The following is a 27,142-nucleotide window of genomic DNA, read 5'->3' on the forward strand; positions in this document are numbered from 1 at the left end:
ATGCCCTACATATCCTGATACTGATAATGTCTCGACCCATGGAAAGTCCTCTTTAAGGTCCTATATTCACAAAGGTTGGGCCCTCAGAATCATTTTCTCTGGAGGTCCCGAAGGGATTTCAGTCCGACACTGCATCTGACTTCTGGGGGTTCCAGCAGCACCAGAAGACACCCCTTTAATTTGCCATCTTTTTGGAATGTGACTATTAAAAATGAACTGTTCTTAAAGGGGTTCTCAGGGTTCAGAGCTGAGCCCGGACATACCCCCATTTCATGCTCCGAAGCTCTCCCTTGCCCTGCGCTGGATCGCGCAGGGCAATGGATTTTTGTTTATGTTTTTAAAACTACTAGGTGGAGGCTTCCTCCCAGCAGTGTATTCGGTGACATCACCAGCTCTGATGGGCGGGCTTTAGCACTGCCCTAGCCATTTTACAGTGCCAGTGATGTCACCGGGCTCACTGCTAGGCGGAAGCCTCCGACTAGCTTTCCCCATGGAGAACCGGATCTCCTAAAAATATCTTTGCCCTGCGAGATTCAGTAGGGGCTGCCTGGGTGAAAATGGGAGCATGTCCGGGTTCAGAGAATGAACCTCTTTAATTTAAATAATGACGCCTAAATATTTTGTATTTATCAGCTGAATCTTGTTACTTTATTAACAGATGTGTGCAGACATATCCATTGGCATTCATAAGTGCAGACTTTCAACATAACATTTGCAAGACATTTAACTGCTCTTCACTGATTACGAAAAAAAAAAAAAAAAGACTTCTGTGGTTGAGAAACATTGTGTACGAGTAGATTTGCTAATAACAGTATACTCCCTTATGTTTTTTTTCACAGCTTAATTAGATTTTTTAACAGTATGTTACAGTTTAGAAAGTTCTGTGGTTAAACTGACAGGAAACAGTTCTTATTTATGAACCCAAGTGACGTCAATGTATTCACCATCATTCTACTTCCCTTTCAAAGAAAGAATTACTAGATGCATGGAAGTAATGAAAATCGTCATCAAAGCTAACTTAACTAGCAAGTTTTGCATAAAAATTATAGACCTAGATCTTTGGTTTTATGTGGTCATGCATCTCCTAAATTTTGTTGGATGCATAAGGGTACGGCAACACGCGACATGTGTTGCGCAAGACGCAACAGCAAGTCACAGAAAAGTTGTGCAACATAAAAATATGTGCGACTTGTCTGAAACAACTATTTTAGAACTGTGCTTTGGCTGTGAAAACACCCGACTCGGGTGTCATGTGCAAGTCAATGGAGTAAGAGTCACATGCAACCTACGACTTGCGACACAAAATCCAGCATTTCTGGATTTTTGCCTACTGACGCATCGCAGTCGCAGCATGTCATGTGTCTCATTGCAACACCATTGACAATCATTACTTGGAATGTAGCACAACTTTCCTGTCGTACGACACATGTTGCCGTGTACCCTTGCTCCTAGCATGTTGTTGTTATCCTTTATACACAATAATCTTTCTAAAATGTAAATAAGAATTAATAGATAAAATTATGTGTATATTCTGAAGAACAAGAACACAAAAATGCATGAAAAGCAAGATCTATCAACTTTTTAATATTTATTTATTTATAGATTTTTGTACATAAAAAAGAAAAAATTGTATCAAAAAGCTAAAACAGTCCTATGTGTTATGAGAAAAACAAATATAAATTATTATTTAAAGCCTAACAAAAATGTTAGGGCTTTTAAACTACCCACATGTGCATGATTTCTTAAGTTTGTCTGGTCTTTTAGGATCAAAATATTCTGGTTGCAAAATATTCTGGTAGAAAATTTAAATACTTAAATATTACTTTATTGTAAATATATTCCCATATACCTTTCATTATTTATAATTGTTCATTTTGTTTAGGGAGCAATCATTAGGAGAAACAAAATGGCCGCCGTCCTATTAGTACACACAAAACCTGTCCTAATCATACAGGAGGACAAGTTACTTCTGAGCACTGAGGTAAAGAGCTGCCTCATCCTCCTCTCCTACTTGTCAGGGGTTATGATCCTGAATACAGATTATAAGAACTATAACTGAATCTCTGTGGCAATGCAGTTCATGAGGAGACAGAGAAGACAGACAGGACAAACTGTGGTAATGGACACTGCATACAAGTGCTGCTGCACATTATCCACATCACTCCCACCCTCCTCTCTGCACTTCATGCCTCCTCGTTCCTACAGAGATCGTATTAACCTGTATTCAGGATTATAGAAGAAGATGAGGCAGCTCCTTAGCTCAGTGCTGTGAAGTAACTTGTCCTGCTGTGTGATTAGGACAGGTTTTCTGTGTACTAATAGGACAGCGGTCATTTTATTTCTCCTAATGATTGCTCTACAGACAAAATGAGTCATTATATCTAATGAAAGGTATTTGGGAATATATTTATAATAAAATAATATTTAAGTATTTTCATTTTCCTAATTCCCAGAGAACACTTTTAAGGGGTAAAGGATGATTCCAATCAAAAATTAAAATTAACTTTAAAGAGCATCTGTCAGCATGATAAACCCTGAGAAACTAGGCATATTGCCTGGCAGGTTTGATCATGTTGATTAAATTGATATCTTTCTTTTGTTTCTAAGTAGAACCAATGCCGAGATACCTTTATTTTTATTTATATGAAAATTACTTTTTCCAAGTACCAGGAGGCTGACCATTGCTTCAGCACTTTCTCTTCCGGGTGGACAGATGTGGACGACGGCTTCACAGACAGCTGAGAAGTGCAACTGCTGAGAGGATCAAAAGGTCAGTATTCTCTCCTCCCTGTATAGCTGTCATGGTCTTACCTTCTTACTGTTCTCCTTCGTTTGACATGTGCTGGCGGCCATCTTGGTTTCTGGGTTTCTTGTAGCCTCCCACCCTGCGGCTTCTCCTTCCCACTGGGAGGAGCTGGATGCCTAGCTCATATATATAGATGGTCTGTGGCTTCAGTTCCTTGCTTGGTCCTCCTGTGTTCACATGCTTCTAAGACTGCTGCTGCTTCTGGTTCCTGATCCTGGCCTCGTCTGACTACCCCGTTGGTTCCTGATCCTGGCTTCGTCTGACTACCCTGCTGGTTCCTGATCCAGGCTTCGTCTGACTACCCTCCTGGTTCCTGACCTCTGTCTACGCAAGACCCTGCTTCGGTTTAGCCATCCGTTTAAACTTTTGCTACAGCTTGATTTTCAATAAAGCCTTCTTATTTCCACTTATCTCTTGTTGTACGTCTGGTTCATGGTTCCATGACATTAGGACCAAGCCATGAATTCTGACGGTACAGGGCCATCCTCGCTACCTACGCTGATTGCCAGACTTGATCAGCAGGATCACCTGTTGGGTCGGTTCGCTGTGGCGTTGCAAACCCTGCTTGAACGCACGGCTTATTTCGCTTCCGTTGCCGATGGGTCGGTTGTCGCTCCTGGGCCCGCTCTTACTGCCGCTCCGGTTGTTGCGCCAGAGTCTACCCCGACACCTGTTGCTGCACCTGCGGTGTCTCAGGGTATGACCGGTTCTGCCCCCCTTCCACAGCGCTTTGGGGGAGAGCCAACTCAGTGCCGAGGTTTCCTTAACCAGGTGGGCATTTATTTCGAGTTGCTGCCACATGCCTTTCCTACTGAGAGATCAAAGGTGGGCTTCTTGATCTCGCTGCTCTCGGACAAGGCCTTGGCCTGGGCCAGCCCTTTATGGGAGAACAACAATCCGGTGGTTGCCGAGTTTTCCGGTTTTGTTGCTTCTCTTCGGAAGGTATTCGATGTGCCGGCTCGTGCTGCCTCTGCTGCGAAGCTCCTTATGTCCATCAGACAGGGTTCACGATCCGTAGCTGAATACGCCATTGAGTTTCGTACCCTGGCAGCAGAGGTGGGCTGGAATAATGAGGCTCTGGTCGCTGCTTTCTCTCATGGTCTCTCGGATGCCTTGAAGGATGAGGTTGCAGCTAAGGACCTACCAGTGGAGCTCGAGTCTCTTATTTCTTTCCTGATTTTGATTGACACCAGACTCAGGGAGAGACCTTCCTTTAAGGAGAGCCTGCGGAGGTCTTCTAACAGATTGGCGCCTACGTTTGCTGTCCCACCCGTGCCTCCCTCTCCTCCCACGCCTCCTGGGGATGACTTGTCTGGGGGTGAACCCATGCAGCTGGGGTTTGCTCGCCTGTCCGAGGGGGAGAGGGTACTCCGGAGACGCGAGGGCCGATGCATGTACTGTGGTCTCGGTGGGCATTTTCGGTTGGCATGTCCGAACCGTCCGGGAAACGCTCGCACCTGAGATCCTGTCGGGGGCAGATCTTGGGTGGAGTCTCCTCGTCCCCGGTTTACCCGTGTTGACAAACCACTGATCACTGTTGTCCTCTCCTGGGTCGGGGGCTCGGTGACGACCCAGGCGTTGGTGGACTCTGGTGCTGGTGGTTTGTTCATTGATAGTGTGTTCGCTGCCGCCAATTCCATTCCTCTGCAGCCTCGAGGTTCCCCACTGGCTCTTGAGGCGATAGACGGCAGACCCCTTCTGCCGCCACACGTGACTCATGAGACCCTTCCAGTGGGGATAGCCATTGGTGCCAGTTCACAGAGAGTCAGGTCTGTCTCCAGGTGATTTCAGTCTCCACACTACTCGGTGGTCTTGGGGTACCCCTGGCTCCAGAAGCATAATCCGACTTTCGATTGGAGATCGGCCGAGATCCTCTCGTGGTCACCGCAGTGTGGGGCTAGTTGCATCCATGGGCCTGTCAAGTTGCTGTGTACTTCCTCGGACTCTCTGTTGCCTCCTGAATACGAAGAGTACCGGGATGTATTCGATAAAGTGCACGCGGTTGCCCTACCTCCGCACCGCCCATACGATTGTGCCATAGAGTTACAATCTGGTGCCGTTCCTCCTCGTGGCAAAGTCTATCCACTGTCGGTAGCGGAGAATGAGGCCATGGAGGAGTACGTGAGGGAGGCGCTTTCACGCGGACACATTCGCAAATCCTCGTCCCCGGCAGGGGCTGGATTTTTCTTTGTGAAAAAGAAGGGCGGTGAGTTGAGGCCTTGCATCGATTACAGGGGTCTCAATCGCATCACGATCAAGAACGCTTACCCGATACCCTTGATTTCCGAGCTGTTCGATCGCCTCAAAGGGGCCACGGTCTTTACCAAACTCGACCTGAGGGCGGCATATAACCTGGTAAGGATCAAGGCGGGCGATGAGTGGAAGACCGCGTTTAACACCAGGACCGGTCATTATGAATCCTTGGTTATGCCCTTTGGGTTGTGCAATGCGCCCGCAGTCTTCCAGGAATTCATCAACGATGTTTTCCGTGACCTGTTGCAGCAGTGTGTGGTGGTCTATTTGGATGACATCTTGGTATATTCTGAATCCATGGAGGCCCACATTATGGATGTCAGACGAGTGTTGCAACGGTTACGAGAGAACAGGCTGTTCGGTAAGCTTGAGAAATGCGAATTTCACCGATCCCAGGTAACCTTCTTAGGTTACATCATTTCCGCTGAGGGGTTCTCCATGGATCCTGAGAAGGTTTCGGCTGTCTTACAGTGGCCCCAGCCCAGTGGTCTCCAGTGCCCTGCAGCGCTTTTTGGGCTTCGCCAATTATTATCGGAAGTTCATCAGGGACTTTTCTATGCTAGCCAAGCCTCTCACGGATCTGACCAGGAAGGGCAGTAATTTCCAGGTCTGGCCGCTCGAGGCCATCCGAGCTTTTGAGGCTCTAAAGTCCGCCTTTGTGTCGGCTCCGATTCTGTCGCATCCCAACCCTGGGTTGCCCTTTGTCCTCGAGGTGGACGCGTCTGAGACGGGAGTAGGCGCCCTTCTGTCTCAGCGTAGAACACCAGAGGGTCCTCTGCTTCCTTGTGGGTTTTACTCCCAGAAACTGTCTTCCGCAGGAGTGCAACTATCAGATTGGTGACAGGGAGTTATTGGCCATCGTGCAGGCCCTTAAAGAATGGAGGCACTTGCTCGAGGGATCGGTGGTTCCGGTTCTCATCCTGACGGACCACAAGAATCTGACCTACCTTTCTGAGGCCAAGAGATTGACACCACGTCAGGCCAGATGGGCTCTGTTCTTGTCACGTTTTAATTACGTGGTCTCCTACCTACCCGGTTCCAAGAACATCAGAGCGGATGCCTTATCACGGCAGTACTCCGAGCTGTCCGGGGAGGAGTCGATTCCGACTTCGGTCATACCTCCGAATCAGATCCTGGCCGCCATTCGCACCAGCCTGACCTCTCCCCTGGGTGAGCAGATTTTGGCGGCTCAATCTGGTGCTCCCTCTGGGAGACCCAACGGCAGGTGTTTTGTGCCTGAGGAGTTGCGCACTCGGTTGTTGCGAACCTACCATAACTCCAAGGCCGCGGGGCATCCTGGAAAGAATCAGCTGTCCTGGGCTGTTTCACGTCTGTTCTGGTGGCCTTCTCTACGTTCCGACATCGCCGCATATGTAGCGGCATGCTCCGTTTGTGCCCAGAGTAAGTCCCCTCGGCACCTTCCGTTGGGCCTTTTGCAACCCATAGCCACCGGGGAGCGCCCATGGTCACACCTGGGGATGGATTTCATTGTGGACCTCCCTGCATCCCGAGGCCATACGGTCATTCTCATGATTGTGGATCGGTTTTCCAAAATGTGCCACTGTGTTCCTCTCAAGAAGTTACCCTCTGCACAAGAGTTGGCCACGATTTTCGCCAGGGAGGTCTTCCGGTTGCACGGTTTGCCCAAGGAGATTGTGTCGGATCGGGGGAGTCAGTTTGTGTCCAGGTTCTGGCGCGCCTTTTGCTCCCAGTTGGGGATTCATCTCTCTTTCTCCTCGGCCTACCACCCTCAGTCCAATGGGGCCGCAGAACGATCCAATCAGGCCTTGGAGCAATTCCTTCGTTGCTATGTCTCCGATCACCAAGACAATTGGGTTGACCTCCTGCCTTGGGCTGAGTTTGCCAGGAACACGGCGGTGAACTCTTCCTCTGGGACGTCTCCCTTCATGGCCAATTATGGGTTCCAACCTGCCGTGTTACCGGAGGTATTCTCTCCCCAGGATACTCCGGCTGTGGAGGATCACCTTTCCGTCCTACGTGCTTCTTGGGTACAGATCCAGAGGTCCCTTGAGGTCTCTGCGCAGCGCCAGAGACTCCAGGCTGATCGCAGACGAGCGCCCGCTCCTTCCTACCAGGTCGGAGACCGTGTATGGTTGTCCACCCGCAACCTCAACCTTCGAGTGCCCACTCCCAAGCTGGCGCCTCGCTTTGTTGGTCCCTTCCGAGTGCTTCGCAGGGTAAACCCGGTAGCCTATGCCCTTGCGCTTCCTCCTGGCATGCGGATCTCCAACGTGTTTCATGTCTCCCTGTTGAAGCCATTGGTGTGTAATCGTTTCACTTCCTCGGTTCCTCGGCCCCGTCCGGTCCAAGTGGGCAATCGTGAGGAATATGAGGTGAGCAATATCCTGGACTCACGCCTGGTCCGCGGTCGGTTGCAGTTTTTGGTCCATTGGCGTGGTTATGGTCCAGAGGAGCGTTCCTGGGTTCCCTCCGCAGATGTCCATGCTCCTGCTTTGCTCCGAGCCTTCCACGCACGCTTCCCTCAGAAACCGTTCCTTACTCCGCGGAGGAGGGGCCCTTGAGGGGGAGGTACTGTCATGGTCTTACCTTCTTACTGTTCTCCTTCGTTTGACATGTGCTGGCGGCCATCTTGGTTTCTGGGTTTCTTGTAGCCTCCCACCCTGCGGCTTCTCCTTCCCACTGGGAGGAGCTGGATGCCTAGCTCATATATATAGAAGGTCTGTGGCTTCAGTTCCTTGCTTGGTCCTCCTGTGTTCACATGCTTCTAAGACTGCTGCTGCTTCTGGTTCCTGATCCTGGCCTCGTCTGAGTACCCCGTTGGTTCCTGATCCTGGCTTCGTCTGACTACCCTGCTGGTTCCTGATCCAGGCTTCGTCTGACTACCCTCCTGGTTCCTGACCTCTGTCTACGCAAGACCCTGCTTCGGTTTAGCCATCCGTTTGGACTTTTGCTACAGCTTGATTTTCAATAAAGCCTTCTTAGTTCCACTTATCTCTTGTTGTACGTCTGGTTCATGGTTCCATGACAATAGCCCTGTAAAGGTTCCACTGCCACCATTGATTACCAGCATATTTGTCACAGCACATTTGCAAAACCATGCATTCCTAGTGGAATGTATGATTTTGTTAAACACACTGATGACAATGGTCCACCACAATAACGCTGGACCACTGCAGTACCCTAGAGCAGTGTTTCCCAACCAGTGTGCCTCCAGCTGTTGCAAAACTACAACTGCCAGCATGCCCGGACAGCACTTGGCTGTGCGGGCATGCTGGGAGTTGTAGCTTTGTAACAGCTGGAGGCACACTGGTTGGGAAACACTGCCCTAGAGCAAGAGGGTATCTGCAAATTGTTAATTTCTCTATGTTATATTATGTCATGCTATGTATTGTACCCAGTACAACCATGTATGGAAGGCACAGCCAGGGTTAACAACCCTGGCCCAGCACTTGTAGGAGGTTAGGTGTGGACTGACTTCACCTCTGGCTATAGTTTAGATTTGAGTTTGGAAGGGAATGATAGCTGTAACTTGTGCTTCCTCTTCTTAGGCCTAAAAAGCCACAGAGACTCGAACAATCTCTGCATCATCTATGGAAGGAGAGAAGGAGTAAGAAAAGGAGAGAACGAGAGAACCTAGATTCTGCATGGCCATTGGAGTCAGTAAGGTAACTTGCTATCTAAACAACCATTGTAAAGGTACGAATGCCCACCATCGATTCTGCAGAAAGAGACTTGAAACAGAAAGAGAGAGAAGAGGGCCATAACTCCCATCCTTGCCTAAATCCATACATAGTTATCTAGGAAGAATTGCACAGTGTACACTTCTACAAGAATTGAACTGTGTGTTGCTATCGTTGGATGTACTATAACTCTTATTTTGCACTTCAGTAAAGAGAGATATTTATTCTTGCACAGTGTACATCTGATCTGGTTACTGACTCTTGCACCATACCCTGGCCATTGCACTGTACACACCTTGCTTGCACCCATACATCTCGGACATCCGACTACCATCAGGCTGTAGCTCCAACATCATGGTGTTCCCTGGGGGAAGAAAGGGTGTGCCCTCTTTTCACTGTATTGCCCTAGGGAGCTACCGTGTAAGGAATTCCACCGTGATTGACTTTAACAGTCAGAACCACTAATACCTCCATCCTCCACTTCTGCTCCTCCTGGGCCGCAGCACCACCAGTGACCATAAGTGAGCCACCATGCAGGTGTGAGAACACAGGCAAGATGTCTAGTACTGTCAATCAGGGAGAAGGGAGGAGTGTGAAGAGCACGGAGGCGTAGCAGTAGCGGTTGTCAGACTCTGCCCCTTTATAATAGTTCTCTTTGCTTATACAGATGTATGTAAATCAATATGTTAGGGTCTGCAGATGGGGCAACTGTCTGGTACACCCCCTAAGTAACTGGACAGAATCTTGCCATACTCACAGTGTACTCAAAATAGTTTTCACAGGCAGTGGTCACTAACTACAGGACAGTCCCTTTACTCAAGCTACAGTGCATCTCTCGGTACAGTTGTCGAGGCCACTTCTCACAGACTGGAGCGAACCACTGTGCATAACTTGTGGGGAGCCATGATGTCATGGCAACCTACAAGTGATGGCTTTAAACTTATTATTTCTTACCTGTTTATATGAGTTTGGATTAATCCCTGGGTCTGTTGATCTCGGGGTCTTCTTGACAGCTGATTGGACGGCTTCTCAACGGTCTTTCTGAGCCTATAAAAGAAGAAACCCTCATTACTGGCACATTCACGTAAGTTTTTCCAACAGACAAACACCTGCTCTGTTTCTATCCATGGAGGAATTACTTAAACAACTCATTTTGAAGGCTGAAGGCAACGGAGGTGAAGAATGGTTACAGCAATGTCTGCGCTTACCGTCCGGACAGGAAGAAATTATCCCTGCTACTCCTGATACTGATTTCGTCTGCCCAGTCAGCAGCGCGAGCCCTAATCTAATCAATTTAACCTCCGTCCTGGCGCGCGCATGCGCAGTGAACCGGAGGTTATTTCGCCAGCAAAGAAACGCAACCGCAAGGAAAAGAGGGCATATTCTCCATCCCAATATGCGCCTCCTTCTTCAAAAAAGAGATCCGCACAGCAGCCATCATCCAGTAAAGGTGCCTCTCACCATAGACGCACTTCTTCAGCAACTGTCACTTCTCAGTCAGCTTCGGTTATGCAGCCCAACTGTCAACTGGAGCAGCATTTAAGTGGTGAGAAAAATACTGACATCTATCTAAGTGACTGCAAATTGCAGGGCACTTCTGCCCAAGATAATTCTAATACTATAATTAACTCATCTTTTAAGTTGCAATTATTCAATGAATTTATGCAATTTCTTAACAATCAATCCGTTACATCAGGCAATGTTTGGTCTGAGCCTGTCACTTCTAACCCATCCAATATTGCCTCCAATGTAATGGATTGTAATCCAAATGTTTCTATTTCTAATTCTATTAAAAAATCTTCCGATCTCTTTGTTCCGGAACTAGAAAATAGTTCTGGAATTAGACAATCAGTAGTTAATAAGGATAAAAAATCTGATTCTGATGAGAAAAAGAAACCGGTACAAAAATTTTTTCTTATTTGGATTCAGGCTTTTTGTATCTATTCCGTAGTTTTAGGGGAAAAACACCCATCTTTATGTACCGGTCTCTTTTATCACATAGATTCCATATTAGAGGCATATAGGAACTTTGGAGGTATGGGCTGGTGCTCTTGTGACGAATCTTTTCGTCAAAAGATTGCAGTCTATCCGAATTTAAACTGGGGTAACAAAGACGTAGGACTTTGGTTGAGCCTTATGCTCCCTAATAAAAATTATCTTTTTCGTCAACAATCAAGTCCCAGTAATCTCAAAAAAGGTATTTGTTTCGCCTTTAACGAGGCTTTCTGCAGATGGCAATCCAACTGCAGATATCGCCACGAATGTTCCTTCTGTTCAGGCCCTCACCCAGTTATCAAATGTTTTAAGAAGCAAGGAATTCATTTCCCAAATTCCATCAGAGACTTTCATGCAAATAAGCCAGGTGACACCTCTGTATTTGCGAAGATTACTGCAGTGGGTAAAACTTTATCCAAACACACAGATGGCTAATTTACTGCTTAAAAGTTTTTCTGAAGGTTTTTACGTACCTCAATTTGAAGGTCCGGGTTGTGTTATTGCGGAAAACGCATATTCTGTTAAGAAAAATTTAGACATTGTTAAAAAAAAAAAAAAAAAAAAATTAAAAAAAAAAAAAAAAAAAAAAAAAAAAAAAAAAAAAAAAAAAAAATTAAAAATTTGTCGGAGATGTCCGCAGGTAGAATAGCTGGTCCTTTTGATTCTCCTCCCTTTATTAATTTTCGTGTTTCTCCTTTAGCTATTGTCCCTAAGAAAGAGTGCAATTCTTATCGTCTCATTCATAATTTATCTTTTCCAAAATTTTCTTCCCTAAACGATGAAATTGATAAGAATAAAGCTAGTGTAAAATATTCTTCCTTTGATCAAGCTCTGGATTTTCTTCAGAAAGCTGGTAGACACTCTCTTTTAGCTAAAGCAGATATAAAATCTGCATTCAGATTATTACCAATACATCCTACAGGTTATAATTCTCTTGGGTTTAAAATTTTGGATAAGTTATTTTATGACATGGCCTTACCCATGGGTTTTACTCTTTCATGCTTCTATTTCGAAGCTTTTTCCACTTTTTTACATTGGTTAGTAAAAATTCATTCATATTCTGGATTTATCTTACATTACCTAGATGATTTTTTATTCATAGGTCGTATGGATACTCCAGAATGTTTGAATCTTCTTAATAAATTTATAGCAGTAGCTGATTATTTTAACATACCGTTGGCTGTGGAAAAAACTAAAAAAAAAAAAAAAAAAAAAAAAAAAAAAAAAAAAAGTTCTTCCTACTACTACCTTGAAATTTTTTTTTTGGTATTTGCATCAATACGGATACTATGGAATTCAGTATTCCTATGGTTAAAATTTCTGAAACCACTCATCTATTATCTTCTATGGTAAGCAAGGAAAAAACTACTCTGAAACAATTACAGTCATTACTTGGATCCCTAAATTTTATCACTACAGTTATTCCCATGGGTAGGGTATTTTCTAAAAGACTTTACGCAGCAACAGCAGGTAAGTCCTCTCATTATTCTCACATTAGATTAACAAGGGAATTAAAAAGTGATATTAACATATGGTTACATTTTATGAAAGATTTCAATGGACATACAATTTGGCAGGAAGAATTTATAGACTCCGACTCTCTATCTTTTTACACTGATGCTTCGGGTGCCATTGGTTATGAAGCATTCTTCAACAATAACTGGTCTGCTGAAAAATGGCCTCAATCTTGGCTAGAAAACAAATATTATTCAAAAAATTTAGTTTTTCTTGAACTCTTCCCTGTTTTGGTTTCTTTATTAATCTGTCAAGAGGATTTTAAAAACAGGCGCATTTTATTATGTTCAGACAACATGGGTGTGGTTTTTGCCATAAATTGTTTGTCATCCAAGTCTCCTCTTGTATCTTCTTTATTACGTAAATTGGTTTTACATTGTCTTTAATATAACATTTGGTTAAAAGCAAAATTTATTCCAGGTAAAAGTAACATTATTGCTGATGCTTTATCTTGTCAGCAGCTTTCGAAAATTTTCACAATGGCACCCCAAGCATCTTTGAAAGGTATACCTTGTCCAGATCAGTTATGGAGTCTTACAGAAGAATAAATAACGAATTATTAATGTATTCGTTAGCTAAAAATACATGGGCAGCCTATTCTGCTGCATGGTTCGATTGGAAGGAGTTTTGCGGATTGGGTCGATTATCAGCCACGGAATTTAATCTGGAGAATTTCAACGCTTTCATAATTTATTTATGGAAAAAGGGTTTAGCAGCTGAATCTATCTCAAAAAGATTATCTGCTATTTCTTTCTTTTTTTTAAATTGAATGGTCATAATTCAATATTAAATAATTTCAAAATTAAGCAATTAATTAAAGGTATCAAAAAATCTTCGATTCCGAGGGATAAAACCAATCCATTGTCCGTTCCCCAATTGGCTGGAATTTTAAATCTATTATCTAAAGTTTGTTCTTCGGCTTACGAAGAGTGTTTGTTTTCTGCAGCTTTTTCTTTAACTTTTTTTGCCGCCCTTCGAATTGGAGAGATTGCAGCAGAAAATAAGTATTCTGATCCTCCTCTGGTCATTTCTGAAATCTAAGACCGATCAAATGGGAAAAGGTATTTGGCTTACTCTTAATAAATTCTCTTATAAAGGTATATGCCCATATGAACTTATGTCAAAGTGGTTAAGTATGAGAGAGAATTCTTTTTCAGCTTTATTCACTCATGTGGATGGCTCATATTTAACGAAATACCAATTTAACTTTGTTTTACATAAATGTTTACAAAATTTAGGTCATTCTAATCAAAAAATTTCAGCGCATTCTTTTCGAATAGGTGCAGCAACATTTGCGGCAAAAATAGGTTTAGATTTTTCCATTATAAAACGCATTGGAAGATGGAATTCCAACTGTTACAAGCGTTATATTAGACCTAATCTACTTGTTCATTAATTGCAGGAACCAAACGGAATATTTGGATAATTGGTGACGAATTAATTAGATGTGTAATGGACCGTTCCAATATCAGAAAATCCACAAAAAATTTAGGTTTTTCGGAGGAATTTTGTATCCAGTGGAAAGCATTTCCTAACCTCCGGATCTCAAATGTTCTTTTTGAAGTTGACTATTTGTTCTCGAAAGGTTACATTCCTGAATTAGTAATTTTACATGTTGGGTCTTTTGACATAGGTAAGATAAAAACTCATTTGTTGATCTACGAACTTCAGGAATTGATTTGCAAGATAAGACAAATTTTACTAAATTCTGTTCTAATACTCTCGGATATTATTCCTAAATTCTCTTGGTCCAGTCCTGAATTGTCATTTTTGGACAAAATAAGAAAAAGAGTCAATAATAAAATGGAGAAGTTTATGCAAAGTATTGGTCAATTCTCTTACAGACATGTAGAGCTTGAAGGTTTTTTAAAAGGAATGTATTGTCCTGGTTCGGATCAACTTTCAGAAATTGGTTGTGATATATTCATTTCTGACCTTCAAAATATGATTGAGAAATATGCTACTTAATTGATTGCGATGCTTTGTTGGCCACTTCGTTTCCGATTTGGCGCTTTGGGGGTTAAGTCACTCTCTGAGTGGACTGACGGTTAATTATTATTTTGATTAATTTGATTGGTTGATGATTAATTGGTTTTCTGTTGGTTATACATCAATAATTTATTGGTAAACGTAATAAGCATCGCGGCCATTTAAGTACCATAAATTTAAATAAATTTCAATTGATTTACTTGGATTACGTGTGATTGTCTTTTTTCTAAAGTAATGGTTGCCTATGACATCATGGAGCGAACCACTGTGCATAACTTGTGGGGAGCCATGATGTCATGGCAACCTACAAGTGATGGCTTTAAACTTATTATTTCTTACCTGTTTATATGAGTTTGGATTAATCCCTGGGTCTGTTGATCTCGGGGTCTTCTTGACAGCTGATTGGACGGCTTCTCAACGGTCTTTCTGAGCCTATAAAAGAAGAAACCCTCATTACTGGCACATTCACGTAAGTTTTTCCAACAGACACCCTCCCTCCCTCCCTAATTTTATTTGATTAGTCGCTTGCTTATTGACGGGGGTTAAGTCACTCTCTGAGTGGACTGACGGTTAATTATTATTTTGATTAATTTGATTGGTTGATGATTAATTGGTTTTCTGTTGGTTATACATCAATAATTTATTGGTAAACGTAATAAGCATCGCGGCCATTTAAGTACCATAAATTTAAATAAATTTCAATTGATTTACTTGGATTACGTGTGATTGTCTTTTTTCTAAAGTAATGGTTGCCTATGACATCATACACAGTTAATGGACAGTTGTAAGGCTCACAGTCTTAAGGTACTATTCACTCCAGTCCGTCAGGCTTGGGACTACTATTTCTGGTCTCCAGGCCAGAAGTGGTCTCCTCAGTGGGGTGAGCACTCACTCAAATACCTTCACCAAACTGTTGGATTTCAGGGTCTTTAGCTCTGTCAGCAGGCCCAGGTCCAACCACAGATCCTCCTCAATGAGGGCTAACAACAGGTGAACTCTGGCTCGGCAGCTCCCTGCCATACGATATAGCTTACTAATAATGAGATGCTCCATCTATTTATGACCAGGCCCCACCTACAAAATAACCCATGAACAGCAACATTCCAGCAATCTCACATTTGATCCCTGACTTCAGCCAAGCCAAGGTCCCACTGCTAAAGTCTTAAAGGTATAGTGCATTCATATACAGGGCCAACAATAAAATGTATGTTAGGCTTCACAAACAATCCTCCTTTCTAGCACACAACTTTTCAAAGTTTCAGTTTCTCTACTTCTGTAATACATAGTAATACCCCTAAAAATTGTGATGACTTTACATTCCCCATATGTCTACTTCATGTTTGAATTATTTTGGGAATGATATTTTATTTTTTGGGGATGTTACAAGGCTTAGAAGTTTAGAAGCAAATCTTGAAATTTTTCTGAAATTTACAAAAATCCAATTTTTAGGGACCACTACAGCTCTGAAGTCACTTTGCGAGGCTTACATAATAGAAACCACCCAAAAATGACCCCATTCTATAAACTACACCCCTCAAGGTATTCAAAACTGATTTTACAAACTTTGTTAACCCTTTAGGTGTTGCACAAGAGTTATTGGCAAATGGGGATGAAATTTGAGAATTTCATTTTATTGCCTAATTTTCCATTTTAACCAATTTTTTCCACTAACAAAGCAAGGGTTAACAGCCAAACAAGACTGTATCTTTATTGCCCTGACTCTGCCGTTTACAGAAACACCCCATATGTGGCCGTAAACTACTGTACGGCCACACAGCGGGGCGTAGAGTGAAAGGTGCGCCGCTTGGTTTTTGGAAGGCAGGTTTTGCTGGACTGGTTTTTTGACACCATGTCCCATTTGAAGCCCCCTGATGCACCCCTAGAGTAGAAACTCCATAAAAGTGACCCCATCTAAGAAACTACACCCCTCAAGGTATTCAAAACTGATTTTACAAACTTTGTTAACCCTTTAGGTGTTGCACAAGAGTTATTGGCAAATGGGGATGAAATTTGAGAATTTCATTTTTTTGCCTAATTTTCCATTTTAACCCATTTTTTCCACTAACAAAGCAAGGGTTAACAGCCAAACAAGACTGTATCTTTATTGCCCTGACTCTGCCGTTTACAGAAACACCCCATATGTGGCCGTAAACTACTGTACGGCCACACAGCGGGGCGTAGAGTGAAAGGTGCGCCGTTTGGTTTTTGGAAGGCATGTTTTGCTGGACTGGTTTTTTGACACCATGCCCCATTTGAAGCCCCCCTGATGCACCCCTAGAGTAGAAACTCCATAAAAGTTACCCCATCTAAGAAACTACACCCCTCAAGGTATACAAAACTGATTTTACAAACTTTGTTAACCCTTTTGGTGTTGCTCAAGATTTAATGGAAAATAGAGATACAATTTCAAAATTTCACTTTTTTGGCAGATTTTCCATTTTAATATTTTTTTTCCAGTTACAAAGCAAGGGTTAACAGCCAAACAAAACTCATTATTTATGGCCCTGATTCTGTAGTTTACAGAAACACCTCATATGTGGTCGTAAACCGCTGTACGGTCACACGGCAGGGCGCAGAAAGAAAGGAATGCCATACGGTTTTTGGAAGGCAGATTTTGCTGGACTGTTTTTTTTTACACCATGTCCCATTTGAAGCCCCCCTGATGCACCCCTAAAGTAGAAACTCCAAAAAAGTGACCCCATTTTAGAAACTACGGGATAGGGTGGCAGTTTTGTTGGTACAAGTTTAGGGTACATATGATTTTTGGTTGCTCTATATTACTTTTTGTGCGGCAAGGTAACAAGAAATTGCTTTTTTGGCACCGTTTTTTTTTTTGTTATTTACACCATTCATCTGACAGGTTAGATCATGTGGTAATTTTATAGAGCAGGTTGTCACGGACGCGGTGATACCCAATATGTATACAATTTTTTCTATTTATGTACGTTTTACACAATAATTTCATTTTTAAAACAAAAAAAAATGTTTTAGTGTCTCCATAGTCTAAGAGCCATAGTTTTTTAAATTTTTGGGCGATTATCTTAAGTAGGGTCTCATTTTTTGTGGGATGAGATGACGGTTTGATTGGCACTATTTTGGGGTGCACATGACTTTTTGATTGCTTGCTATTACACTTTTTGTGATGGAAGATGACAAAAAATTGCTTTTTTTACACCGTTTTTATTTTAATTTTTTTACGGTGGTCATCTGAGGGGTTAGGTCATGTGATATTTTTATAGAGCCGGTCAATACGGACGCGGCGATACCTAATATGTATACTTTTTTTTATTTATGTAAGTTTTACACAATGATTTCATTTTTGAAACAAAAGAAATCATGTTTTAGTGTTTCCATAGTCTAAGAGCCATAACTTTTTCAGTTTTTGGGCAATTATCTTGGGTAGGGTATGATTTTTGCGGGATGAGATAACGGTTTGATTGTTACAATTTTGGCGTAGATGCGACTTTTTTGATCACTTTTATTACCTTTTTTGGGAAGTAAGGTGGGCAAAATTCCAATTTCATCATAGTTTTGAATTTTTTATTTTTATGGCGTTCACCGTTCGGGTAAAGTAACATGACCGTTTTATAGATCAGGTCGTTACGGACGCGGCAATACCAAACATGTGTAGGGAATTTTATTTTTTTCATTTTTGATCAGTGATAAATGTGTTTTTTGATTTTTACTTTATTTTCACTTTTTTCACTTTTTTTTTGACCCAGACCCACTTGGTTCTTGAAGATCCAGTGGGTCTGATGTCTGCATAATACAGTACAGTACAATATATATTGTACTGTACTGTATTTTACTTACACTTTGTCTGAACAGATCTATGCTTTCAGCACAGATCTGTTCAGAACCATGGACAGCAGGACGCCTGAGAAGGCGTCCTGTTGCCATGGGAACCTTCCCCGTCTGCTCAGGAGTTGCCAGAACTTCGCAGACGGGGAAGGGTAAGGACGGGGCTTGGGGGGCTGCCTGGAAGCTCTCTCCCTCTCCATTCGGGGGACTGCAAAGGCACAGCAGCCCCCCGATGGGAGAGGGAGGGAGCTCCCTGAGCTGTTAACCTTTTCCATACAGCGGTCCGTACGGACCGCTGTATGGAAAGGGTTAAACGGCTGACATCGCATCACAGATGTCAGCCGTTTATACCAGGGTGCCAGCAATGTGCTGGCACCCTGGAATACCCACTAGACGCCGATTACGCAATGGGAGGCAGGTGGGGGATCGCGATCCCGCCTACCGCACCGCCCGCCTCCCGCACCGCCCGCAACCCTCCCCCTGCACCTCCCACCGTGCTCAAATAACTCAGGGGTGCAGGGGGGAGGGATACTGGAAACAATTTTTAATCCTAAAGTTTCTGATCCCCGCGGTCAGGGACCGCGGGGATCAGAAACTGCAGAAATCGCAGCAAACCGCAGGTCTGAATTGACCTGCGGTTTGCCGCGATCGCCGACATGGGGGGTCACAGGACCCCCCCGCGCATTTAGCCTAGGTGCCTGCTCAATGATTTGAGCAGGCACCGGGTTCCGATCACTGCCAGCCGCACGGCAGTGATCGAAAAATGCACAGGGCGTACATGTACGCCCTGTGTCCTTAAGTACCAGGGCACAAGGGCGTACCTGTACGCCCTGTGTCCTTAAGGGGTTAAGAAACTACCTCATTTATTATTATAGACACGTTCATGTGTCTGAGATGACTTATAGCCACAGAGGTAGGACAGCCAGTGTCCTCCTTTCCCAGAGACCTGCCTTCTCAGCATTGCTGCAGGGACCCCATAATCAATCATCTTGTAGCATCTTGCTGCCATGAGAGCAGGTAATATTTGGATGTATCCGTATGGTGGGCAAAATTAATAAATTTTACTGGTGGGCCCTAGACAGCCCAGTCTGACACTGCATGAACCTACACCTGGTGTTTAAGTTCACACATTACACAATATCCCATTATGCAACAAGTGTGTTAAAGTGATATATTTTTTTAGGGGAGGTTTTGAAAGATGAGAATAATGCATAACTATTAAACAGATGAGCATAAATGATCTTGTTCACAATATGATTAAAAGGTAAATCTTTGTGAGTTAAGATGGATTCTGGATGTATTGTGAGATGGAGAAACAGTCACCATTGTCTGAATACTGTACACATGCATATTGATTCAAGATGCCGCTGTTTCTTAACACAGCAAACATATTGCAAGTGTTTGAATATTCAGAGGTGGGGTTTGGGCAGTCTAGAGAAGAACCAGAAAGCTGCTTCCATCTTTTTTGTTTTTTTTTTATTTATTTTTGTATTTTATTTTTTGATTTTCAACAACTTTTATTGAGCAAATCAAAGTAATACAAGAAATGAATAGTGGAGGAATGACAAGTCTCCACTACTCCTACACGTATCAAAACATAATACAGGTCAATCAGATCATATATATCATAGTGTTGTCCATGAGGCCAATCATTGTGAAAACAGCAATTTAGAAAAATAAATGAAGGTCTTCACTTTTATTTTCAAAGTGTAACCATAGATCACATCTGAGACTCAGAAATGCAAATTATATCAAAAGGTCAAATCTGAGGATTATATGCGAGAATCCAATTCGAGAGTCGCATCCGGGGGTCCCATCCGAGACGGGTCTTGGGAGGAAGGATTACTTCTACTATTGGATTTGTAAATTAGGAGATAATGGGAGCATAAGAGGTGTATAAGTGTTGCAAATTTATAGAAGGCGATCAAGGACCCTGATAATTTAACCTCTACAGGTTGGTTTCTTAGTAGCCTCTAAAGGAGGACCAATGACTCCAGATTTTTAGGAATTTATGATGGGACCTCAATTCCCATGATGATAACTCCTCTAGGCGGTAAATCTGGTCAATTTTCAGGAACCATTGCTCCATAGTTGGAACATCAATGGACAGCCTTAGTACTGGGACCAACAATTTGGCCGCATTTACTAGATGCTTAAAAAGTGTCAAGTTAGGTGGGGGGGGGGGTCTCGAGGATAGAGATTCAAGAGGGCAACCTCAGGTGCTGGAGTAATATTTGATTTACATATCTTATTACACGTTGTGTAAGATGTTAATCCACCATTTTAACTAAATCGGGCAAGTCCACCATAAGTGGAGAAAAGTACCTTTTTGTTTTAAGCATCTCCAACATACGTCAGATGCCGAAGCTGAGTATAAACATGTCTTGTCAGGTGTTTTGTACCATCTTGTTATAATTTTATAGTTGTTCTCTTGAATCTTCACACATCTCGAGGCCTTATGTGAGGAATTATATATAATGAGGGTTTCTTCCAGGGAGAAGCATTTATCTAGGTCTTTTTCCCATAATCTAATGAAGGCTGGCGTTAGGGTAGTAGGGGGAGTCCTTAGTTTATTATACCATTGTGAGATCAATTTGTGGGGGGTAGGATCTTGAGAAATAGTATGCTCAAACCACGTTATAGGGCGTAACAGGTTCTGTAATTGGGCATTTTGAGTCATTGAGAGGAACAGAGAAGGACTGTGTGTGAACAGAATCCGGTCGAATACTGGCGTCAGTGTGTCCTGGAGTGGCCGGAATCGCAGCAGAGAGGGATTGATTGCTGTCCTGTACCCAGATCCTGTCCGGAGTCAAAGGATTGTTTCCAAGAAGGCTGTTAGGAGCTTTGGAATGGAGTGCTGCCTATCCTGCAGGACCTCATGTTTGCTGAAGAGACTTGTTGCTGTTCAGTTTAAAGACATCATAGTATACAGAACAAGACCAGGGTCAGAAAAATCGTGCACGCACCTAATTGCAGATTAGCGCCTAAGAGACTGCGACTAGGCCCGTTAATTGGATAGGAACTCTGTGTTATAAGGCCAAAAGTGTTTGCCACGTTTACTACAAGGACCCCATAACTAAAAGGGACATTGCGCAATTGAGGGCTGACAACTGGCCCACGACTTCAATTCAGGTCAGCGCATTGCTCAGGAACAATACTCTGATACGGGTTCCTGGACTAGTTATGGGAGGGCAAGTGTTCTATAGTTGATAAGATTGTAAGCTGCTGTGCTGCACCGCAGATAACTTCGTACTAAGCACTCACTTGATCGTTCATGTCGTCAACTGTCACCACCAGACATCTGAGAAGCTCTGACAGACGTTCTTCAGAACCTCTTGCTTGAGGTTCTTTTGTTTTGCTTTCGTTTTGTCATCTCGTTAGCCTCTCTCAGCTGTCATGTAGTTGCACTGATTGCATCCCTTTAAATACCTTCCCATTCTGCATCACTTTGCGGTTTATACAACTTCCTGGAGTGTGTACATGCTGGATGCTACAACTGATCCTTCTACAGATAAGTCTGTTCATTGATTTGTGTTTTCCTGTTTGCTTGATCCTAGATGACCCTGACTCCCTCCGTATTAAGTGTAGGGAGCCGGTGGTCGTGTCCCCTCACTATTATAGGGTGTTCAGGTGTCATACAGTCGAGACGCGAGGGCATGCAATTTTCTATCATAGAGATCTTTGCATGGGCTGAGAAGACAGGGAGAGTTTCAGGGCTTAAATAGGGGTCACCCTTTTGTTCCTTAGTTTCAGATCAAGCCAGTCGGATCCTTATTTGTAACTTCTTGTTTTCTGTTACACCATCCGTGACATCAACAGAGTAATAACATGGTGGGGTAGTTTTAGTGGGCCCGCCAGTAGATAAATTATAGCAAACTTCCTCGGTATTCACCAGGGTGCATCTCGCTGTGCAACACAAGGGTTCTCAGCTGTGGCTGAGGGTATGTAACTTCATTTTCTTTTCCTCCATATTTGGGATTGTGTTCATTGCTATATCTTTCAGTAAAGAAAGTTCTGTTTTGCACAGCTGGTGTCGGTGTTGCCTTCCGTTCCGCTATAGAACATGCTGCGATTTTTCCTGAATGGAAAAATGATCCGTGAAAAATTATGCTTATCTACACAGACCCCTTGAAATGAATGGGTCAGGATTAAGTCCGGATGCTGTGCATTCACTACATGCATTGCATCCGGATGGAAAACTCCCTCCTGTGATAAAGGCCTTAGGTTTGTGTAGATGAGGCCTTAGGTTTCTCAATATGCAAAACCTGTGACAGGCCCTGTACTACCACCAATGCTTGTCTATGCAGACTGCATGGCACAGTGCTTGTTTCCATGCACCTCTTTGCAATAGGTGTGGGTATGAACCAGGGGCGTACATAGAAATCATTGGGCCCCATAGCAAAAATCTGAATTGGGCCCCCCTAACCCCACCCACTACCCACCTGTGGCCCATTCCACTACTAATTAAACCGTTAGGGATAAATAACTTAAAAACTAACTAAAATAATATTTTCCCGTAAGGTTTTGCTCTGGAAATTATTAACGTAATTTTGAAGTAGACATGGTTCCATGCGTATGTAGCCTACTACTGACAATATAAATCCTTAAAGGGGTATTCTCGTTTCAAACTATTCCCTATCCACAGGATGTGTACACTGCTCAAATATCTCCGGAATTCCCATAGAAATTTATAGAACGGCCGTGCACATGTGCAACTGGCCCCTCAGTTCATTTCAGGCTTCAGAGAGTACAGGGCCTCCATTTTCGTGGATAGGGGATAACTTGAAAGAACCTGAATAACCCTTTAAAGCAGGGATGTCCAACCTGCAGCCGTCCAGCTACTGCAAAACTACAACTTCCATCATGCAACAGCTGTAGGAACGCAGGTTGGACATCCCTAACTTAAAGTACACATAAACTAAATAAAGTTTATTAGAACCTATTATAAGCGCCATAAGATTACTTTCTCCCATACTTTCGTACACCGCTGATATGACAGTGGTGTACAGAAGTACAGAATTCACTAGGGCGGCACACATCACTCTTCCTGCCTGTCTGCTAAAGCCTGGAACAGTGGGCACAGGCAGGAAGAGTGATTTATATGAGAGCAGAGCTGAAGGAGCGCAGGGCAGGAGCTTGCATAGCATCGTTCCTCCTGCTTATGACCACTCTGCACAGCACCCCCCCTCCATGAAGTCTTCTTAATGCTAATGCAACAGAGTTCATTGGGGGGTGGCTGCTGGGGCATCGTTGTCTATATAAGCATCAACAACAAGCAGCGTTCATGTGGGGACTGTTTGAGGCACACTGTTCTCTATATGATAAGATTATGTAGAGGGCAGTGTACCCACCCCCCTTCCCCATTAACTTTTTTTTTTTTTACTTTTGACAGTGCACAGCACTTACTTTGTCCGTAACTGTGCAGGGCACACTCTCTGGAGACATTATCAGTCTGTGGGGATTGGAGTTCGTCTCTGGGTGGGTATAAATCGCTGAGCCGGGCAGGCAGTGTGGTGAAGACAAGTCCAGCATCCCGCCCGCTCAGTCCTGTGTCTGTCTACTCTACTGAGCTAGGCTAGCCAATCAGCAGCAGGCTATTAACGCTGCTAAATGCTGATTGGCCAGTTCAACACCCGGCAGACAGACAGACAGAAGCGCACTGTCATAGGCTGGCTAAGGACTGTCTGTCACTGCAGGAGCCGGCAGGAAGATTGATAAAATATGTAAGGGGAGGGGGGCCCTGAGCACAGGAGAAGTGATAGTGGAGCACAGCAGCTATGTTAGTGTAATTAGGGGCGGGGCCTTCCATCCACTCCGGGCCCCCCCCCTTCACGGGCCCCATAGCAGCTGCGTGGTCTGCCTCTATTGTAGGTACGCCACTGGTATGAACTCATACTGTGCATTTCGTTGCATTTGTCTTTTACTAGGTAAATTTGACATGACTATACGTACATCTATGTTTCTGTGCAGATAACTGTCTATCACACTTGTAGTGTACATCTTTAACCACTTCAACCCCGCTAGCTAAAACCCCCTTAATGACCAGGCCACTTTTTACACTTCTGCACTACACTACTTTCACCGTTTATCGCTCGGTCATGCAACTTACCACCCAAATGAATTTTACCTCCTTTTCTTCTCACTAATAGAGCTTTCATTTGGTGGTATTTCATTGCTGCTGACATTTTAACTTTTTTTGTTATTAATCGAAATTTAACGATTTTTTTGCAAAAAAATTACATTTTTCACTTTAAGTTGTAAAATTTTGCAAAAAAAACGACATCCATATATAAATTTTTCGCTAAATTTATTGTTCTACATGTCTTTGATAAAAAAAAAGTTTGGGTAAAAAATAAATGGTTTGGGTAAAAGTTATAGCGTTTACAAACTATGGTACAAAAATGTGAATTTCCGCTTTTTGAAACAGCTTTGACTTTCTGAGCACCTGTCATGTTTCCTGAGGTTCTACAATGCCCAGACAGTACAAACACCCCACAAATGACCCAATTTCGTAAAGTAGACACCCTAAGGTATTCACTGATGGGCATAGTGAGTTCATAGAACTTTTTATTTTTTGTCACAAGTTAGCGGAAAATGATGATTTATTTTTTATTTTATTTTTTTTCTTACAAAGTCTCATATTCCACTAACTTGTGACAAAAAATAAAAAATTCTAGGAACTCGCCATGCCCCTCACGGAATACCCTGAGGTGTCTTCTTTCCAAAATGGGGTCACTTGTGGGGTAGTTATACTGCCCTGGCATTTTAGGGGCCCATATGCGTGAGAAGTAGTTTGCAATCAAAATCTGTAAAAAATGACCAGTGAAATCCGAAAGGTGCTCTCTGGAATGTGTGCCCCTTTGCCCACCTAGGCGGCAAAAAAGTGTGACACATCTGGTATCGCCGTACTCAGGAGAAGTTGGGGAATGTGGTTTGGGGTGTCAGTTTACATATACCCATGCTGGGTGAGAGAAATGTCTTGGTAAAACACAACTTTTCCCATTTTCTTATACAAAGTTGGCATTTGACCAAGATATTTATCTCACCCAGCATGGGTATATGTAAAATGACACCCCAAAACACATTGCCCAACTTCTCCTGAGTACGGCGATACCAGATGTGTGACACTTTTTTGCAGCCTAGATGCGCAAAGCGGCCCAAATTTCTTTTAGGAGGGCATTTTTAGACATTTGGATCCCAGACTTCTTCTCACGCTTTCGGGCCCCTAAAAAGCCAGGGCAGTATAAATACCCCACATGTGACCCCATTTTGGAAAGAAGACACCCCAAGGTATTCAATGAGGGGCATGGCGAGTTCATCGAATTTTTTTTTTTGGGCACAAGTTAGCGGAAATAGATTTTTTTTTGTTGTATTTTCTCACAAATTCTCCCTTTCCGCTAACTTGGGACAAAAATTTCAATCTTTCATGGACTCAATATGCCCCTCACAGAATACCTTGGGGTGTCTTCTTTCCGAAATGGGGTCACATGTGGGGTATTTATACTGCCCTGGCATTTTAGGGGCCCGAAAGCGTGAGAAGAAGTCTGGAATATAAATGTCTAAAAAATGTTACGCATTTGGATTCCGTGAGGGGTATGGTGAGTTCATGTGAGATTTTATTTTTTGACACAAGTTAGTAGAATATGAGACTTCGTAAAAAAAAAAAAAAATCAATGACAGGGGTGTGATCAGGGAGTCTATATGGGGTGATCACCCCCCTGTCATTAATCACCCCCCTGTAAGGCTCCATTCAGACGTCTGTATGATTTTTACGGATCCACGGATACATGGATCGGATCCGCAAAACGCATACGGACGTCTGAATGGAGCCTTACAGGGGGGTGATCAATGACAGGGGGGTGATCAGGGAGTCTATATGGGTGATCACCCCCCTGTCATTGATCACCCTCCTGTAAGGCTCCATTCAGACGTAGACGTCCGTATGTGTTTTGCGGATCCGATCCATGTATCCATGGATCCGTAAAAATCATACGGACGTCTGAATGGAGCCTTACAGGGGGGTGATCAATGACAGGGGGGTGATCAGGAAGTCTATATGGGTGATCACCCCCTTATCATTGATCACCCCCCTGTAAGGCTCCATTCAGACGCCCGTATGTGTTTTGCGGATCCAATCCATGTATCTGTGGATCCGTAAAAATCATACGGACGTCTGAATGGAGCCTTACAGGGGGGTGATCAATGATAAGGGGGTGATCAGGGAGTCTATATGCGTGATCACCCCCTTGTCATTGATCACCCCCCTGTAAGGCTCCATTCAGACGTCCGTATGTGTTTTGCGGATCCGATCCATGTATCCATGGATCCGTAAAAATCATACGGACATCTGAATGGAGCCTTACAGGGGGGTGATCAGACAGCGGGGTGATCAATGACAGGGGGGTGATCAATGACGGAGGGGTGATCAGGGAGTCTATATGAAGTGATCAGGGTTTCATAAGGGGTTAATAAGTGACAGGGGGGGGGGTGTAGTGTAGTGTAGGTGGTGTTTGGTGCTACTTTACACAGCTACCTGTGTCCTCTGATGGTCGATCCAAACAAAAGGGACCACCAGAGGACCAGGTAGGAGGTATATTAGACGCTGTTATCAAAACAGCGTCTAATATACCTGTTAGAGGTTAAAAAAATCACATCTCCAGCCTGCCAGCGAACGATCGCCGCTGGCAGGCTGGAGATCCTGTCTCTTACCTTCCGTTCCTGTGAACGCGCGCGCCTGTGTGCGCGCGTTCACAGGAAATCTCGGCTATCGCGAGATGACGCGCCGATGCGTCGTTGAGCGCACAGCTGCCGCCTCCGGACCGCAGGTCTGCGTTAGGCGGTCCGGAGGCGGTTAAATCTTTTCTTTTTTGAGTCAGTGCTCTTCTGCCAAGGCTTATGGTACATACCAAGAAACCAATGGCAAGAATGAGGTTTATCTTATTTTAGGCCTGCCTACTCGTCATTCTGTCCCCGAACATATGACGCAAGTCTGCTTATTGTTCCTCCCCTGACCTATTTAAAGAGATCTACCAAACAATACTTACCACATACTGCACTTTACATCTCCTTATAAATGGAGGTCTGAATCATACAGTCCCAATATGCCGACAATTGCTCCTTC

At 43.6% G+C, this 27,142-nt stretch overlaps 1 protein-coding gene across 3 annotated transcripts in view; it reads right to left on the minus strand.

The window, feature by feature from the left end:
• Nucleotides 1-23,565, minus strand: part of DNAJC5B (DnaJ heat shock protein family (Hsp40) member C5 beta) — a 206,692-nt gene extending 183,127 nt beyond the window's left edge. Inside the window, exons 1-5 of one of the 3 annotated variants that reach the window (XM_044295272.1) lie at nucleotides 23,428-23,565; nucleotides 14,560-14,652; nucleotides 13,156-13,261; nucleotides 11,190-11,234; nucleotides 9,676-9,768 (exon numbers count right to left, since the gene is read on the minus strand). The gene's annotated coding sequence lies outside the window, so the exon portion shown is untranslated. The remainder of the gene's footprint in view (nucleotides 1-9,675; nucleotides 9,769-11,189; nucleotides 11,235-13,155; nucleotides 13,262-14,559; nucleotides 14,653-23,427) is intronic. The other 2 variants (XM_044295271.1, XM_044295274.1) reach the window with 2 other exon arrangements.
• Nucleotides 23,566-27,142: the final 3,577 nt, after the last annotated feature.

The sequence above is a fragment of the Bufo gargarizans genome, chromosome 5 (genome assembly GCF_014858855.1).
Source record: "Bufo gargarizans isolate SCDJY-AF-19 chromosome 5, ASM1485885v1, whole genome shotgun sequence".
In the NCBI taxonomy this organism is placed as follows: Eukaryota; Metazoa; Chordata; class Amphibia; order Anura; family Bufonidae; genus Bufo; species Bufo gargarizans.